Raw genomic sequence first — 17,251 nt, 5'->3', positions numbered from 1 at the left:
ATGTATTGTATTTGTGTTTTACAATAGTGACACAAAGCACTCACCAGTGTTCACGTCTAAGGCATCCTTTGTTAGTTGTTACTACAACATGTTCTATACACGATTGTTAGCGAGGACATTTTATACAGAGAGAATCCCGGTCAAGATTTTTTTTGTTCATTCATGTTTTATAAATCTTTTTTTAAATAAAGAACTAGGCGAATGGTCTTCCTTGCATATTTATTTTGAATTTCTTTGCATTGCATTTGATTTTTATTTCTTTTTATTTAATTTACTCTACGTTTAATCGCATGTATTACTCGATTGCGTGCAAACAGCAGCGTTTTTTGTATTTGTAGACTAATTACTTAATGACATTTAATAGTGTAATAAAACTATAATTACTAAAAGAAATTAAATTCTTAGTTCATTAAATAGATCAATTATTATTTTATTGAAATTCACTTTGTGCATTAACTATATTGATGATGATGGGATTGTCAACGCTCACAAACAAGTTTCCAGAGGGTGTGTAACATTATTATCACACTGTGATCGCCAATCAGCTTACCATACGTGGCGATTCTGGTATATCCCCCCATTTACTGGAGGGGGGGGGGAGGCTATGCCTTACATTGGGCGTCTATGGGCTGATACGACAACAACGATTCGTCATTACAAAAAATAATTCACAGAGCATACTAAAAAAGTTTATGAATAAAAAAATTGATCTTTCCCTCACATCGTATGAACAATACTATGGTTGTATTTAGAGCATTCAAGCATGAATGGTTTTGTGCTTGGTTTTTTGTCCAGTTATTATTTCTTTGATATGTCAATCAAATTCAGAGTGAATTAAACGTAACGATAAGTAAAGTTTAACACGTTAATGTATTTGAAATTTATAATGATTATAATTTTATAAACAATATCCTAAACGATCTAAAGTTTGTCCCTTTTAGAAACAATTTTATTCCATTGCCTTTATAGCACAGATGTAATTTTATTTAGCTTACCAATCCTTCACAAGAAGCCTTGCAGGTTTGAATATTAGTCATGTCTAAGGTTGGAAACAGATTTTAAACAACAAAAATTTTCTGGGTTAGAATGTTTTCATAAACAATGGAGATCTTAAAATACAACTTGCACAGATGGGCACTTTACTTCAATAAGTTCAGCTGTGAAATGAACCAAATGTTCCATAAACAGTAACTAATTCTAAATATGGAAACTAGATTTTTACACTGTTTGTTATTATTTGATAAAAAAGGTAAAGAACGTTAATAAAATGTGTGTTTTCTTCGCCATAAATTTTAAAACCATTTTAATGTGGTCCATACATCTGTTTTCATTTATTTATCTTTATAAATACGAGTTAAGTTATAATTTTGAAAGGAAAATAGCACAACTAACCATCCGGGTTTATATAGGTGCTAACAAAGTTGATATTGTTGATTAAAAATCTAAATAAAATAATTGAAAATTAGGGTAATCCAAGGTAATGAGTTAAAGAGTAAAATTAAGTGGCATTGGCACTAGGAGTATGATTATATGAACTTAAGTTCGTAGTTAGATTATTTAAGTAGAGTGTGTCGGTTGAATTACGACATTATCGGGGAAACAGGGAGTTACTGGATACGGATAGCTCAAGAACTTTTAATAGTGGCGATCTCTGGGGGTGGTCTACGCCTTGTAATCGATCAGATGACATGATAATGATTTAGCTTTGTATCTAATTTTACTTGGCGTTAAACTCAGACAAATCAAGCCATCGAAAGTAGTCTCTGTTATATAACATGACCGAAACAATGAAAATCTTATCTCGCAAAACTTAATACAATACATTGTGGCACACCCCTATGTAAAGACAATGACGCTTTTGAGTCTCTCGCCCGCGCCGGTGTGTAGAAAGCTATTAGATTTCGCATTAGGAAACCAAAGCGATGTAATTTCAGTGTTGACCGCTACGTTTACGACCTGTTGCGCGTATCTATAAAATCTACAAATCTAGTATTTCTATGCCATTGACATCATAGAGAAATAAAGTTATATATATTAACATCTTTAGTTTGTTGTCGTCGGTACTGGAACGCTGTAGGAGAAAGATTGGATTTATTGAGCTTAATCTGATAGTGCTATATGACAAAATAAATTAAAGTTAGATCGCGTCGAAAATTTTACCTGTATTGGCTTTTAAATAGTATACTAAATGGCCACATCATAAAAGCTTTATGTCAGATATTATCTGATATGATAGAGTTTAGATATTATGTTATTGTAAATATCTATTTATAAATTGAGTCTCTTGAAACTATTTGGTCAACAATGATTAAAATTAAATAAGGGTTGTGTACCATCATTCGAAAATAGATGGATGAAAACATGGACTCAGTTTAAATGAGGTACAAACCGCCGACTTTTCATTTCAGCCGTAGAATATCGACTGCTGGATATTGGCCTCTCCTGTATATTTACAATGATTAGAAATGTCCTGGCCTGGTCCCTGGTATCTGGTATTTTCCGATGACATTAACCAAGATCATTTGTCTACTTTGTTAGTGAATGTCCTACGCTGTGATTGCCCGTGTCTGAAGTGTCCACGCCAGAACTTTAAGAACCCAGCGATGATCGGTTCCGAGCGTTATGTGACCTACTCAATGCCAGTTTATCTTTTCAATCCGCTATATCAGTTGCTTTCGTCCATGTATCTCGTAATTAACGACTCATTTAGATTCTGATGCCGAGTACACATATTCCAAACAGTTTTTTCATATAGAATCTCTCCAAGTAAAAATGATTTATCTGAAGCTGTCACTATTCCTCATATAAGAGAACTCTTACCGTTAACACTTGTTCAATATCGATCTATAATGAGTGGTACCCATACAATATTTCACCCGAAACTATGTTTTAAAATCACAGTCATTAATTTTTTTATTTCATAGTCATCATAATATCAGCTGATAAACCTTACCTACCTCAAAGATCGCCACAATTACTAGTCTTGCACTGCCCGCATCTAGCGACTTGCCGCGGTCAGTACTATGCCGTCGTTTCACCCAGAGGTGGGAAGTGTCCATGCTGCGTCACTCAGCTTGCTGTCGCTGGCTGCGAGCAGCGCAAGACCAGTCATCGTTGCGATCTTGGGCGGATGCCTACACCTTGCAGTCGGCATCTATCAGCTGAAAAGAAGAAGATTCCTAAGTTTATAGATATTTATGTAAACTTCATTGAAATTAATATTTTGTAAGACATCATCGAGTACTTTTCAGAAATACTACATTTAAAAAAATGTTGGATTTTTTAAGGATGTAAATTGATTGGTTTTGGGTCTATCTGTCAATTAATGTATGGTATTCCATATTTAAAAATCTATGGGTTTAGAAATAATTAATATCGTAGTATATAGAAATAACTTTTTCAAAATTCTATTTACCATAATTACTTATTATTCCGACCCTGCAGACTTTGTACTGCCATAAGTTATAGACTTGTTGTATTCCAATAGTTTCTTAAACTATAATGTTGCTGATAAATGGGCAATGCAATCACCCCTTTAAAGTTTTTACACCTATAACGAATCATAACGTATATGACAAATTATTACTAAATCTAGAAGTTATAATTAATCTAGTCGAGATAAAATCAGATTTATGATGCTACAAAAAACTACGAATAATCTTCGTATATCACTTGTTGATGTTTGTGCTCTAATTTCAACCAGATAATGAAAAACTCGGCAAAGGGCTGAGTAATTTAACCCGGGCTGTGTCGCTGGGGGCAGATTGTTACTCGTCGTAATCACCGGGCGCATGTATTACCTGTGTTGCTGTCTTTTTTATTCGCTCGGCTTAAATCAGGTAGCAATTGCGCAAATAATTAGTTAAAAATTAAATTAGAGAATTTATATCGGTAAATGTTGCAGTTGTATGATGGTCTTAATTGATGGTATTAATTGTTATATTAATAAATATTTTTTAGTAGGTCGTTTACTTTTTCTTCGACTTATTGATGATACTTGCGACTATTTTTATAAAAACATTTTTTTTAAGTTATAAAACTGCGGCGATGCTACTAGTGAGGCGTTTGTTTATGTAAAGTTTTTAAGGACACACAATTACTAAGCCAACGGAATGTCTTATTACCTTATTAGAAAGCGCAAACACATTGTCAGAATGTTGGATAACCTCTCATTAACACAGGCATGACATCTTACTTAAATATTAATCGTCTTGTTGGATATTTTTCACAGTATAGTACTAATACTATTTATGTAAATAATGCAGATAAACAGTAACTACAGTTAGACATTAGACATAGGCCGTCTTAAAGATCGCCACGATGACTTGTCTTTTACGGCCTGCATTAAGCGACTTCTATAACCATGTTATCGGATTACCTAGCGAGGGGATCTACCCACGCCACATCTCAGTTTGGTGATTATCACTCGAGAACCTTTAGGACTCAGGGGCCATCGATTGCACGAATAATGTGTCCCGCCCACTGCCACTTCAGACGGGCAGTTTTTGCGATACGTCAGCTGCACGTAATTATATCACCCAAATGAAAATACAAGTAAAGATCGAAATGGAATTGTCGTGTAAATGTCATGCTGTTTTATACCTAACGTCATTCTTAATTGAAAAATATTTTCTATTTCCTTTCAGTTATATTTAGATGAGTCCATTATAAGGGAGTTTATAACATTTCGTTCGATGTCGATATAACAATATGTAGGTACAAACTTAAGTAATTACATCGCACGGTTTGATGTTATTCACCACGGTTATATATTGTATACGATACCTACTTTTAACTCGAGCTCAGTGACTGACGAAGTTGTAACATCTTTACAAGGCTGACAGCATTGATATCAATCGAAAACCACATATATACGATACATACACGATACTACACGACCCCAATATGATAATAATTTTAAAGATCAAAAACCTTTGTTCATTTTTCTAAAACATAAATGAGGTGTAATTGCTACTAGTCGCAGCAAAGCTTTATTCTGCCATGGTTGCGTGACTTACTGCGGTGCTCACTTCCCTTACGAGAATTCATCAAAGAAGCCGGACCAACATAAATCAAACTTCACCTTGACGTGTCTCGCGACAATTGCATTTTATGTGTTCGTGTATGTATGTTTCTGCGAAAGTATAAATAATGTAACAATGCAATGGAATGTCATTATTAAACTCTTAATATAAATGACAAATATTTTCGGTTCTTGGTAATTTAAAAAAGAGTAAAAAGATTTTTATTGTTGGATTAGCTCAAAATGAATGCAGGCAAGATATAATAGAAGAGGCGGCTATTGGGGCCGAAAGGTTCTTGAATGACGAACACAAATAATTGGAAAGACAACATAGTCTAGGTCGCGAGAAGTCGTTGAATGCTGAATGGGAAGGATTATATCCTGCAGTAGGCGTCTATCGGCTGAAAAGAAGAAGGTTTCTTTTTATGCGAAGTAATGTTATGCGGTTTGTAATTCATCAAAAATTTTCTTTGACAACCATACATATAGCACTGATCAGAAATACTTAGTGTTGACAGTATCATGAAAGTCTCAATATTTACTCCAATAGTTTCGCTAACGTATAATGTTATTGGGATGTAAAGGACAGCTAGATCGAAACCTAAACTCTTCATATCCAGACGTCAGTCATTTATTTTTACAGTGATTTTTTCGTGTCTAGAAGGTGATAATGACGAGGAAGAAAATTCAATAACTGGAAAGTTAATTCAACTTTTATTTTCGTTTTAATGGATAAAATAGTTTCTTTATTAATGAACCCAGTTCTGAACGAGCTTTTAATTCACAACGTGAGTTATAGAACAGCGTATCTTATAAATTTCGTGAGCTACATAAAATTAAATACAATCATCATCGCAATGTTTAATTACTTATTATATTGCCAGAATAGCAAAAGCTACACCGCGAAATTCTATTGCAGAGACAGTTATCGTGGTGATGATACAACATTATCAGATAGCGATAATAATTAAAATATGTAGGACTATGTATAATTATGTTGCCAGTTCATACGAGCAATTCTTTGCGCAGAATTTTTGCAGCGAAACTCCTAGCATAGCCCTCCTCTCCATTGCTCTGAAAACCTTACATTACGTATATTTTCAAATATACGAAAACATCTCTATTGTACTCCTATTCAATAGAAAATACTTAACTTTCATTCTCGTTAAACTATTAAATGGTTTAATAATCGTTGTTTAATCTACGGGTAGATTGGTTACAGGTGTGAAAGCTTTAAAGGGGTAAATGTATAGCTTATTTCTCAGCAAAAAGTTTTAAAGGGTTTATACCTATTTTCAATCACATTTATACAGAATAAAGTGGCTACTCTAAGGATTTTCTTTTATATTTAAAAAAAAATTGGACATACATTGACTGCTAATACAACTAATCACCTGTATAATTTCAAATGAAACTAATCACCTACATTTCTACTTTATACTCTTATTGCCGAATAAACTAATCTGACTTATTGAATAAAGTATTAAATGGTTTCTAATTTAAAATGACATCGTTAGTTAATCTGTAACGGTCAGTAATTGTATTCACACAGTGGTAGAAATAAATGATAATTAAAGACTTCTGGGAATACTAGTTCAGCAATAGTAACGATAGAAGGGTGGCCAGCTGATCTCTGCGAGAATAGCGAGCGGTGCGGGGGGCAGTAGAGAGGAGGGGGAGTTGTGCGTGAAGTGCAGTAGCGTGCCCCACGTCGAATGTGTCGGACGTCAATTTTTACGAGCTTCATTGTCGCTAAAAACGGTTTATCTTAAGTGACAGTTTATGAATGGCTTTGGTATCGGTATCAATGTGTAGAGTGACCCAGTGCGACATACATTAAATTCGTGAAGAGTGCTGATTTGTTCTCTCGTTCTTTGCGTAATCTCAAGGTAAGAGATATTTGTCTTTGATAACATGCGTCTCCGGTGATCACAACTTTTGCAAGAAAATACATTTAAGAATATATTCTGCATTACTCTTCTCCAATAAGCTAAATATTAAAGTTTAAAATTGAGTATTCTGTAATTGAGTTTGCATCGATCATTTACTATATTAATGTTGTCATTACATACTGCATTAAATTTTGTTCTGTGGTTTGAATTAAAGTTATGATGATTGTTATGTGTAAGGTCGGCTTATTGATTCGTAACCCTCATAAAATCCATCTATTGTAAAGTGCCCTATTTCGTATATTTCGAGGGAGGCGTCGCCCAGGGGTTGAATCGTACAGACCGTCAATCTTGTAAATTTTATTAGAATCTTTTGTGTAAATAAAATACTGGCTTGAATTTATAAATAAAAAATAATTTATATTGAAAAAATAATAATATATGATGTTACTTTATTTATTTTCGCTTAAAAGCCAACTTAATAAACCATAACACTCAATTGTATAAAGGTACAGACTAATGAAAATATTTACATTTTTAACTGAGTTTAAAAAAATAGATTGTAAAATAGCAAATCTTGTAACTTGAAAAAGGATAAGAATAATGTTTCTGTTATGCAACATTATATATAGTACTTTCTTTTAATTATGTAAATAGTAAGTTTTATATGGCCTTCTATATATAGTATAAAAGTTACCAGGTTTTATTGTATGCGTACACTAATATGACATATAAAAATACAATAAATATATAAGTTGCCTATTTCAATTCACGAAAACGTTAGTAAGTCAAAGTAAGTAGAAGCGAAGTTTCTTTACATTTAAAAATTAAAACTTTGAATATTTTTGGCTAATTAACCTTAATTAAAGTACATGGACATTTACAATTTTAATTGAAACAAAGTTTGCAAAACGTTGGCATGTTCAATTGTCTGTACCTTGCTTCTTTCTGTTTAAAATACAAATTTCAAAATTTGCAGATATTATTTTATACACATCTTGCAAATTCGTTGTCGAAACGTAGGAAACATCTATTTTATCCTTAATTAACATCCATAAATTCAGAAAGCAATAACTATATACTATCTTAATTACTCCATTTAATATAATGCTATCTCATAAACGAGCTATTTTAGAATACTTAATGAAGTATTATACTGTATTTACAAATTCATATAACTTATTGTTAGATAATATTAGCGTAAATATGATTTCAATAATGGTTAAATAAACTAAGCAAATATGAGAAATAGTTTTGGAAATATGTAAAGAATCTTTAAAGTTATAAGATTCAGGAAGGCACAACCGTCTTTGCCAATGAAATACAGCTTTAAAATGCCGAAAAAATCGACATCCGAATTGAAAATGACTAATTAAATAGTGCATAACTTCTCAAATTCGGATGAAAATAATTGCTAATTTGCAAATGGTACGCCTCGCTTGTTGATTTTTTTGGAATTTCTTTGTGTAATAAAAATTGTTGAAGAAACGAGTTTTATTGATTCTTTTAGATGTACATTTTGCTTGTCTTTCTAAAGTTAGATATGTATTACGACATCTACTATTTCAGTCTTGAAATTACGATACTATACATATACATCCTTCTTCATGTATCGTTATCCTCTTTGTTTAGAGTTAAGATCATCAGGAAACGGTGTAATCTTCGTCTTCAGTATGATGAACCTGGAGTTGTTATCGTGAAGCTCAGCATTAGGTTTGGTACCAAGTTTCGAGCGTGTTTAGTCCGACCTTCCGTTGATTATAATTTCTCGAGTTTTCGAGTTTTTCAGTCACTATTAGGTTTATGACCATCCTTCCTGATTTAGGCTTTTACAGCTTCATCTAAATTGAGTCCGCGGAAACAAGAGGTCCGCGAACTAAAATTCACGCTGGGTGATCGTACCCCAGTTACAACGAAGACGCACGCACAAATAGGGACTAAACTCGTCTTGGTGTATAGTGTAGTGAATGAGCTGTAGTGTAAGTTATGCGAAGCGAGAACTAGTCGGCGGTACTCTTCATCTCTTCATTAAAAATTACTCGTCTATTAAGGCATTGATATCGAGATAGCTTAGAAACCTGTGCTGCCATAAAGAGAGTGATGCGAAGCGGTGCCGTCACGCGCGGTCGCTTCCGACTCACCGTACCAAGTTCATTTCTTATATGCCTTTTTGCAGCGAGTGAGTTAGTGGATAGCTCGTTACTTAAGTTAAATACGCTCGTCAAAAAACTAATAGTAAAACGGAATCGTGCAACATTTTTATAAACTGATAAATAGTAGCGGTAAGCGCTACAAGTTGACGAGTCTTTTAATCAATAGCGACGCTCCGTCGTCAGGAACTCGTCATGTTCCATTGAACGCTTGTTTCCGCTAGTGTTGTCAGTTGTTACATTATCCATATTTCTGTTCTAAATCCATCATTTTTAAATTAGTAATATAAATTCAAACCCATTTCATCGATATCGTCGACATGCTCTCAATAAGATGTATATAATCGTTCTTTTATAGAATTATATGTTAATTTGATAGAAATATGCCTTATTTGTATGAGCCTGGAAAATTCATTGATTCCTTCGCTAAGAAAATCTTTTCAAAGTTATTTGAACTTTGAAAAGATGTCTAGAAAATATAGACAAGTATGTGTAAAAGGAAAATTTTCTACGTAAGGACCTGATATAATGTATACTACAATAATACTTCATCATTGCGGTATAACTAAGGAAAACATTGAAGACGTGTGGAATTGGTATGCCAAAAATAATATTATCTCGTATTATTCGATCGAAAAGGTTCCAATTTCTATGTTTACAGAGGAAACGATGAAAACGTTTTTGAAATTCAATCATGTCAGCCGATGGATGCCCACTGCGAGACATGGGCCAACCCCTAAAAATCGCCACAACGAGCGGTGTTACGCTGCTATCATCCGGCTACTTCTAACTAAAACATCGTTCACCTTATATTACTTTTTACTGATTAATGTTGATGATACTTTATAAATGAGTTGAGAAGCAAATGCAGGATAATTGTGTGAATGACTTCACGCGATGCTACCGACTATTTTTAGACTGTTTATTGTTACTTTCGTATCGATAACATGTCATCTTTTTGTATAAAGTGGTTGTGAACTCAGCACCTTCATTGTATTGGCCTTTTGTTAGAGACATTACACAGACAGACAGACTACATCAGCGAGTATTGCAGCCCTTTTTTTCTTAAAAAAAAAAAAAACTAGTATAAAAATCTTTACTATTACATGAACAACATAGGAATAATTAATCGATTTGTTTTAACTTAAATTTCATAGCTAATTTATGGATATACATAATAGACATAATAGACGAGTAATCTATTAATTCCAGTCATTACGTAGTAACATTAATTCGTAATGTGTTCGACGTGTTTGCGTAATGTATAAACGTGTCTATAATTTTGCTCGACGGGCCATGGATAGGGCTATGATTTCTCTACACAATCGAATTGGAAACTACAAGATCTGTACACGGAAATTAACTGACAAAGGTCAGCGGTTTGACAAGTTGAAGTGGCATTGGGCAGGCCACATAGACGTATAACAGATGGCCGCGGGGGCATCAGTTCCTAGAGTGAAGACCACGAAGCGACAAGCGCAGCGTAGAACGTACGCCCGTAAGACGATGGACAGACGTCTTTTAAGATTGTCGAAAGACAAGCTGTTGGCTGCTTCCAACTGATCCTATTTTAAACTTAATCGAAGATTAATATCTAGCTGGATAAATAGCTGAAATAATGATGACGAACTCAGTCTTTCTTTTATTCCAAACATAACAGATTATCTTTTCCTTCATTTTATATATTTTCCTTTAACGAATTTGAAGTAATTAATTGATTGAGTTAGCAGCGCTATCAACTTAATTGTGCGCCGTTAACAAACTGCCTAATTGGTTGCACGTTTTTTTTATTGTTACCCTTATCATACGTAAAATTTATTTTATACGTCTACATACAGACACATTAAGTACTGGTAAATACTAAAGACAGTTCCTTAAAAAAAAAATTCATGTTCGTAATATAAATAGGCGACAGATTCGAGTTAGGTATAGCTTCCGCATTGTTACAGATCTTGACGTAAGCCTTGTTTCAGGTTATGTAGGTATAAACTGCTGCGAGCGTAGACATTAGTAATAACACAAATTTCTCTTTTTGGACAAACACTAGGAAATGCAGAGATTAATCATAAATGTCAAACGATGTCCAAACAACATATGAATCAGCGTACGTAAGCGTTGTAATATTTGCTTTTATTGCAGCGAAAAACTAGCGTCAATAATGTTTTCACCGGTATTATTCAGCTTGATTGGAAATAGCTGTGAAAGCTTTAAAGAAGTTAATGTATATCCTATTTGCTCTCTGTATTACACCTTTTCCAAAAATCAATAGTTTTATTAATTTACGTAATGATAACATAGTAAGAAAATGCTTTGAAAACGCCCGCGAAACGATTAAATGATAAACAAATTATTTTAAATTAATGAAAGATATTTCAGAGTGATGACTTCATACAACTAGGTAAATGGAGCTATTAGAAAAAAAATAGTTTTTTTGCTTTCGAATGAGCTATACATTCATTCCTTGAAAGCTTTTTTTACACCTATGTTCAATTATTCTGTATACAGTATTACGTAGTAAATTGTCACTCGCCCGCTTCTTGGGGCGCACACTGCTTTGTTGTGGGTGAAATTTTATAACATTCCAATTTTTAACACGATAAGAAAATATTTAGTCCAGGTTTATACCTTACAATAGCAATAGATTGAAAATATTCATTTTTACGAACGTGACCTCGATTCTCGCGGTGGAATTTTTTAAAACCTTTTATTGCGGACCTTTTTTCACCGAAAAGAATATTTCTAGCAAATTTGAAGTTTCTTAACCCCACGGATCCACAGATATCGTGACGAGACAGTACATAAGTAAAACCCTTGGTAGTGTATATATTATATATATGTATGTATATTTATATGTATATATATTTATATATATGTATATATATACACATACACATGTACATATATATATGTGTATGTATATACACATATGTGAAATTTAGAGGGCTCAACATTTAAATTACCAGTTAAGAACTTCTCCCTTACGAATAACTTTATAATTACAAAGTTACTAAGTAATATGAGAGCGTAGTACAACAGTAAGTTGGCCTCGACGCTCAAACTTGAGAACATGTGTTTGGTTACAATTTTCTTGGAATATGAGTTAGTGTCCTTTGACAATATTAGTTATTTAATAAATAAATATGATACTATGTAAAATTGGACGTGTCCTTAATGAATTTCATTCTATACTTTATTCGGTGCTGTAAACTGCAAAAACCAACGATTCGTTGAGTTCTTGTAACGTTTTTAGAAATTTTCGGTGAAGTAATTTATAACTTCCAATTTGACTGACTCGGAGCCTCATTGCAGAGTTCACAGCCGCTCACAGAGGCATAATGAGAGCTATGCTCGAGATTTCTCTATGAAATCGTATTAGGAACGAGGAGATCCGTAAATGAAAGTAAGTAACCAGTGTAGTCGAGCGGATTTTGAAGGTGGTGTAGGAGTCGGTAGACCACATAGCGTGCAAAACTTGCAGCTGCTGGAGCTTTAAGATTCTGTAGTGGAGATTACAAACTGGCAAGCGCAGCATATAACGTCCAAGCACAAGGTGGATACACATTGTTGAGGTCGTCAGAAAACCCAGGATGAAGGCCGCTTCCTAGCTATCCTATTAGAAATCTACGGTGGGACCTACGTCAAGCAGTAAATATCTTATGGCTGACATAATAAGCATAATGACATATTGTTAAAAGAAACTAATCTTTAAATAAGGCTACACTAAAATTCGACCGCTTAAAAGATTTTTCACGCCTCTTTATATCAATAAACGCTGTAATGACAGACGTGTTTCCTATTAACCTTTGTTAAACTTTCATATAATGCATGAAATTACGTCGGTACCGTATCTGTTTAACACTAGTAATTTGATCAAAATTAAGACATCATCCGCTCTAACAAACCTCAATGGGTTAATTAGTTTTATTACATATGTGTTTACAAGTCTCTAATGAAATTCTTCAATTTAGAAACAAGTTTCGAGGGTTGCATCCAAACGCGTTCTGATCTTTGAAGAGTCCACAATAGGCTTAGATTTTCTTTTGTGATGAATTTCACAAATTTTCTTAGTACAGCATTTAGAGCAATACATTCCCAACGTGTAATGTAATTTAAAAATCCTGCAAATTGTAATAAAGTTTTTTATTAGCTTTAATTGGTAACTTTTTTTTAATATTTATTTTCATTCACAGTAATCACAAATTTTAAGAGTTTTACAGAAAGGATAAAGAAATAAATACTAGCTTGGTAAGTAAGGTAGTTTTATTATTCCTCATGAACATCGGTATTTTTCTTATATTTGTTACAATCCTTGTATACGAGGCTTAGACATATATGTTGTGGACGTAACATCGAAATTTTTCTTTAAGTATATATATGTACAGGTATTAGTATATTGCACAAACTGTTTGTTTATCGACATTATCTCATGAAAAAACCGTAGAATTCATAGTTTTTTTAATTGCATATTTTGCAAACCTGAGTTTGTTCGATAAATTACAAACATGACGGTCTTATTGTAACTTTGAGTTCAAAGATAAGCCAAGACAAACTGCAGTGTTGACTTAATTTATTGCATAGTACATTGTGATACGTTGCATGCATCTATGTCAAAGTTTTTTTATGTTTCTTTTTAAGACTAATTACGCGCTTTATTGATAGATGATTTCTACATTTTGTATAAATTTAAATATGTCGTGATATCAGTGACGCATAAATAAGTTGATCACATAATGTTTGCAAAGATAAGCTTGATTCGTGCTGCACATGAAATTAATATGCAATAGATACATATATATCTATTCATTGATACCAAGAACTTTCGCCAACTCTGTGACAAATTATCGTATTAGTTTCGTTGTACCATTAATTTCATAAAATTTAGAAAATATCGTATAAAATGCACAAGATGCTCGTAATTCTGCCTTAAGTAAGTACAGATGGCAAATTATATCAAACATTTGAAATATACAATTAAGTCATTAGACAAACAAATTATGGTATGCTTTGTCTTGTTAATCTTGTTGTCTATTCCGACTGAGCGAAATGAAAATACGTTTGCTGCTTACTTCAACTTAATAAATGAAACAATTAGTATATTTATTGTTTTCGGTGTTGGAATAAAATGAATAGTTTGAAATTTATACAGGGTTTTTAGTCATTAGGTAAGCTTTATAAGAGCGAAAACTCTGCTATATATATCTTTAAATTAATGGTTTCAGAAATAATAAATATACTATAATAATATAATAAGAAAAAGCGTTTTTACAATTCGTTTACTGTATATTAAAATTTATTACTGTTTACTATCTGTCCCTGCAGACTTTGTATTGCGAGAAGTCATTGGCTTGTCGGATTCGAAAAGAAAAAATAATGTAGCATATTTCAGAGTGCACTTTGCACAGGGTGATAGGAAAGAGATGTGAAATCATTAAAACTTTTTGCTTAGAAGTGAACTATACATTCACTCTTTGAAATTCTTACAATCACTGCGTATACTATTACATATGTAGGTTTTACTAAAGTTAAGAATTACTTGACGCGCCATGACGATATGAAATGTATTTATTTATCAATTGTTATTGTAAATACTATAACATCTCTATCTTTAAAATACAACCTCAGGTTGCTTATTCTGAATGTTTCTGAAAAATCTGGAAATATCGATTTTTAACTTTTTACTAAGACTTTTATAAAGTAAGAAGTCAATTAACTTAAGAGATTTTTAATAAAACTGTTGTTTAACAATATATTTATTTGAAATCTTTTTAAAGTTATAATGAAATAACATGGTTATTGGATAAAAAATGTAGATTTATTTTTAAAGAATAATTATAAATACATTTACACGGTTACATTTCGGCATTCAAATACATTGGAGTCATTGTAGAGTTTAAATACTTAAAAAAAATGTTTAATTAGGCCTAGCCAATTAACTAGGTCTTAAAAAATGTTTACAAATATTATCAAGAAAATTAAGTCAGCCTATTCTAGATCAATATGGTAATGTTGTCATGAGGAATTTTAGAATCATGATAAATATGAAAGTACAAACGCTGCCTCTGTTAGCCATCACCCACTATTATTTTTGACGAAGATTATCGTAATTTGTTTTGACTTTAAACGGACAGTTCGTTAGGTTTTTAAAAACATACTTTTGAATCTTACGTCTCACAATTTATTATCACTTTTCTCTTTAATTCGTTATAGAACGCCATTAAATGTGTTAAGTAATAAGTTAATGATATCTTGTTGCGTTCGATTAATATATCAATGACCTTTTAAGTAGTGCGTGCTGGCGTCGCCCCGCTGACTAATTTATCGGTCACTTGCCGACGCGGGGGTCTTTGAGTGATTGTGTTTTTTCTTTACAATGTTGTTATACATACAATTTTCACAATAATGTTACCAATTAATTAATTGTTGATAAGTTACAATATATATTAATTAACATATATTCGAAGTTATAATGAATAGTTTAAGTAAGAATAATAAAATTATATTTACGTACTTATTTGAGCTAATGTAAAGTTTCCGCAGCTTTTACACCGACTGCACTAGAGATCTGAAAAGGGTATTTCAGACGTTAACGGCATAATACGCTAGTTCACGGTCAGTTGCTAAGACTACATTGCGAAGGAATATGCCGTTATATCATTTTTTAGCACCATGCGTGTAGACAAAACTATGCTGATTCGCGTTTTTGCGGCGAAAAGTAGTCTGCAAACATAAGTCTAAAATGAATTGAAAAAAGAACTGCGTTTGTTTTTTGTTTGATTATTGTAGATAATGCTCATTAGTTTGTTATTAATACAGAGTATCATGCAACGTCAATACAGACACTCACTGCCTCAACACTTCATTGAAGAAATAAACCACTTGGAAAAAAAGTTTCAATTCTTTTTCATTTTCCTATCTAATGAACAATCTAAGCTAGTATTGCTAGTTTATTATTATTAATTTTGAAAGTCTTTTTTATATCTGGCTGTCCGAAATTTCCTTATTTTAAGACGTTTTTACGTTTATTATTTAACGTGTTTGTTTTTCACAAACTTACAGCATTTCAAACAATATGGACAAACAAGGCCCACAGGTGGCATTGGCCGTGAGGTAGGTTAATGTGTCATTTTAAACACGTTTTAATTTCTTCTAATAGAAGAGTAAAGGTTATTAAAACAATCAAGCAAATCACATAATACGTGAGTTTTACTAGTAGGTATTAAAGTTTCAAATGGTTGAATGTATAGTTTATTTGTCAGCATAAACTTTTTATACCTATTTCTTATTAGTCTATATTAAATGATCACTCTGAAATGTATTGCAATACGACAGATACACAGCTTTATCAGAAATAAGTCTGCAGGGGGCAATAATAAAAAAAATTACTCTATTAACATTGCATCTTGTATAATTACTTAAAGCCTGGATTTTTAGATAGGGTTTACTATACATAATTTGCCAAAAATAAGCAATACATTTAACCATTTAAAGCTTTTACACCTGTAACCAATGTTGTAAAATATGTATTTGCACCTGCCAACAAGAGTTACGAGTTAATATTTATTACGTCAGGTAAACAGCTCGATTTCACGCGTATCATTAACTGTGTCGTGCTGTTGCAAAAACGTAATGCAATATGTAAATATTTTTTTCATACGGATAGCGCATTGAGTGGTAAAATTCCAATGCACACACACTATATCTCAGTTCGACATTTGACTTTTTAACTACTGTGTTATTCGAAGATAACGCCGATAACTCAACGGATAACCGTTTCGTAGAAACTTATTAAAAGTGTTTTTCTGATTTATATAAATAATAACTATTGTTATATTCACTTTTTATTTTAAAGTAGATTGAAAAATTTCTTTTTTTTTAATTGATCAAGTATCAAATAATAATATATAAAACAAATAAAACCGATTTAATGAAATTTAAAATTTCGAGATTTTCTTTTTTTGCGTTATTTTGCTCTAATACGAGTTAAAAAAATACAATAAAATGTTTGAAAACCAATGAAAAAAATAGTTCCTCTTATAAGAACTGTTTAATGTCTATCAGATGACTGATTGTACATTAAATGTAAGTCTATATAAAATCTTCAAATGTTTGATAATTTGTTTTACTTACTAGTCACATTTTGGTTCACGTAATAAAATCACGGGGCAACACGTCACACAAAGAGAACACGA

General features: G+C 32.5%; 1 protein-coding gene across 4 annotated transcripts in view; it reads left to right on the top strand.

The window, feature by feature from the left end:
- The window catches only part of Dg (Dystroglycan), a 92,236-nt gene that overhangs the window by 29,242 nt on the left and 45,743 nt on the right, over positions 1-17,251 (top strand). For 3 of the 4 annotated variants that reach the window (XM_068763962.1, XM_068763963.1, XM_068763960.1), the window contains exon 1: positions 6,712-6,912. The exons of the other annotated variant lie outside the window; for it this stretch is intronic. The gene's annotated coding sequence lies outside the window, so the exon portion shown is untranslated. Of the gene's footprint in view, positions 1-6,711; positions 6,913-17,251 lie in introns of those variants that run through there. 4 annotated transcript variants of the gene reach the window in all.

This window comes from Battus philenor, unplaced genomic scaffold (genome assembly GCF_028537555.1).
Source record: "Battus philenor isolate CCGP_79_NKW_IND1 unplaced genomic scaffold, ilBatPhil1.0.hap1 SCAF_19, whole genome shotgun sequence".
Taxonomy (NCBI): domain Eukaryota; kingdom Metazoa; phylum Arthropoda; class Insecta; order Lepidoptera; family Papilionidae; genus Battus; species Battus philenor.
This window is presented reverse-complemented; position numbering and strand designations above follow the sequence as displayed.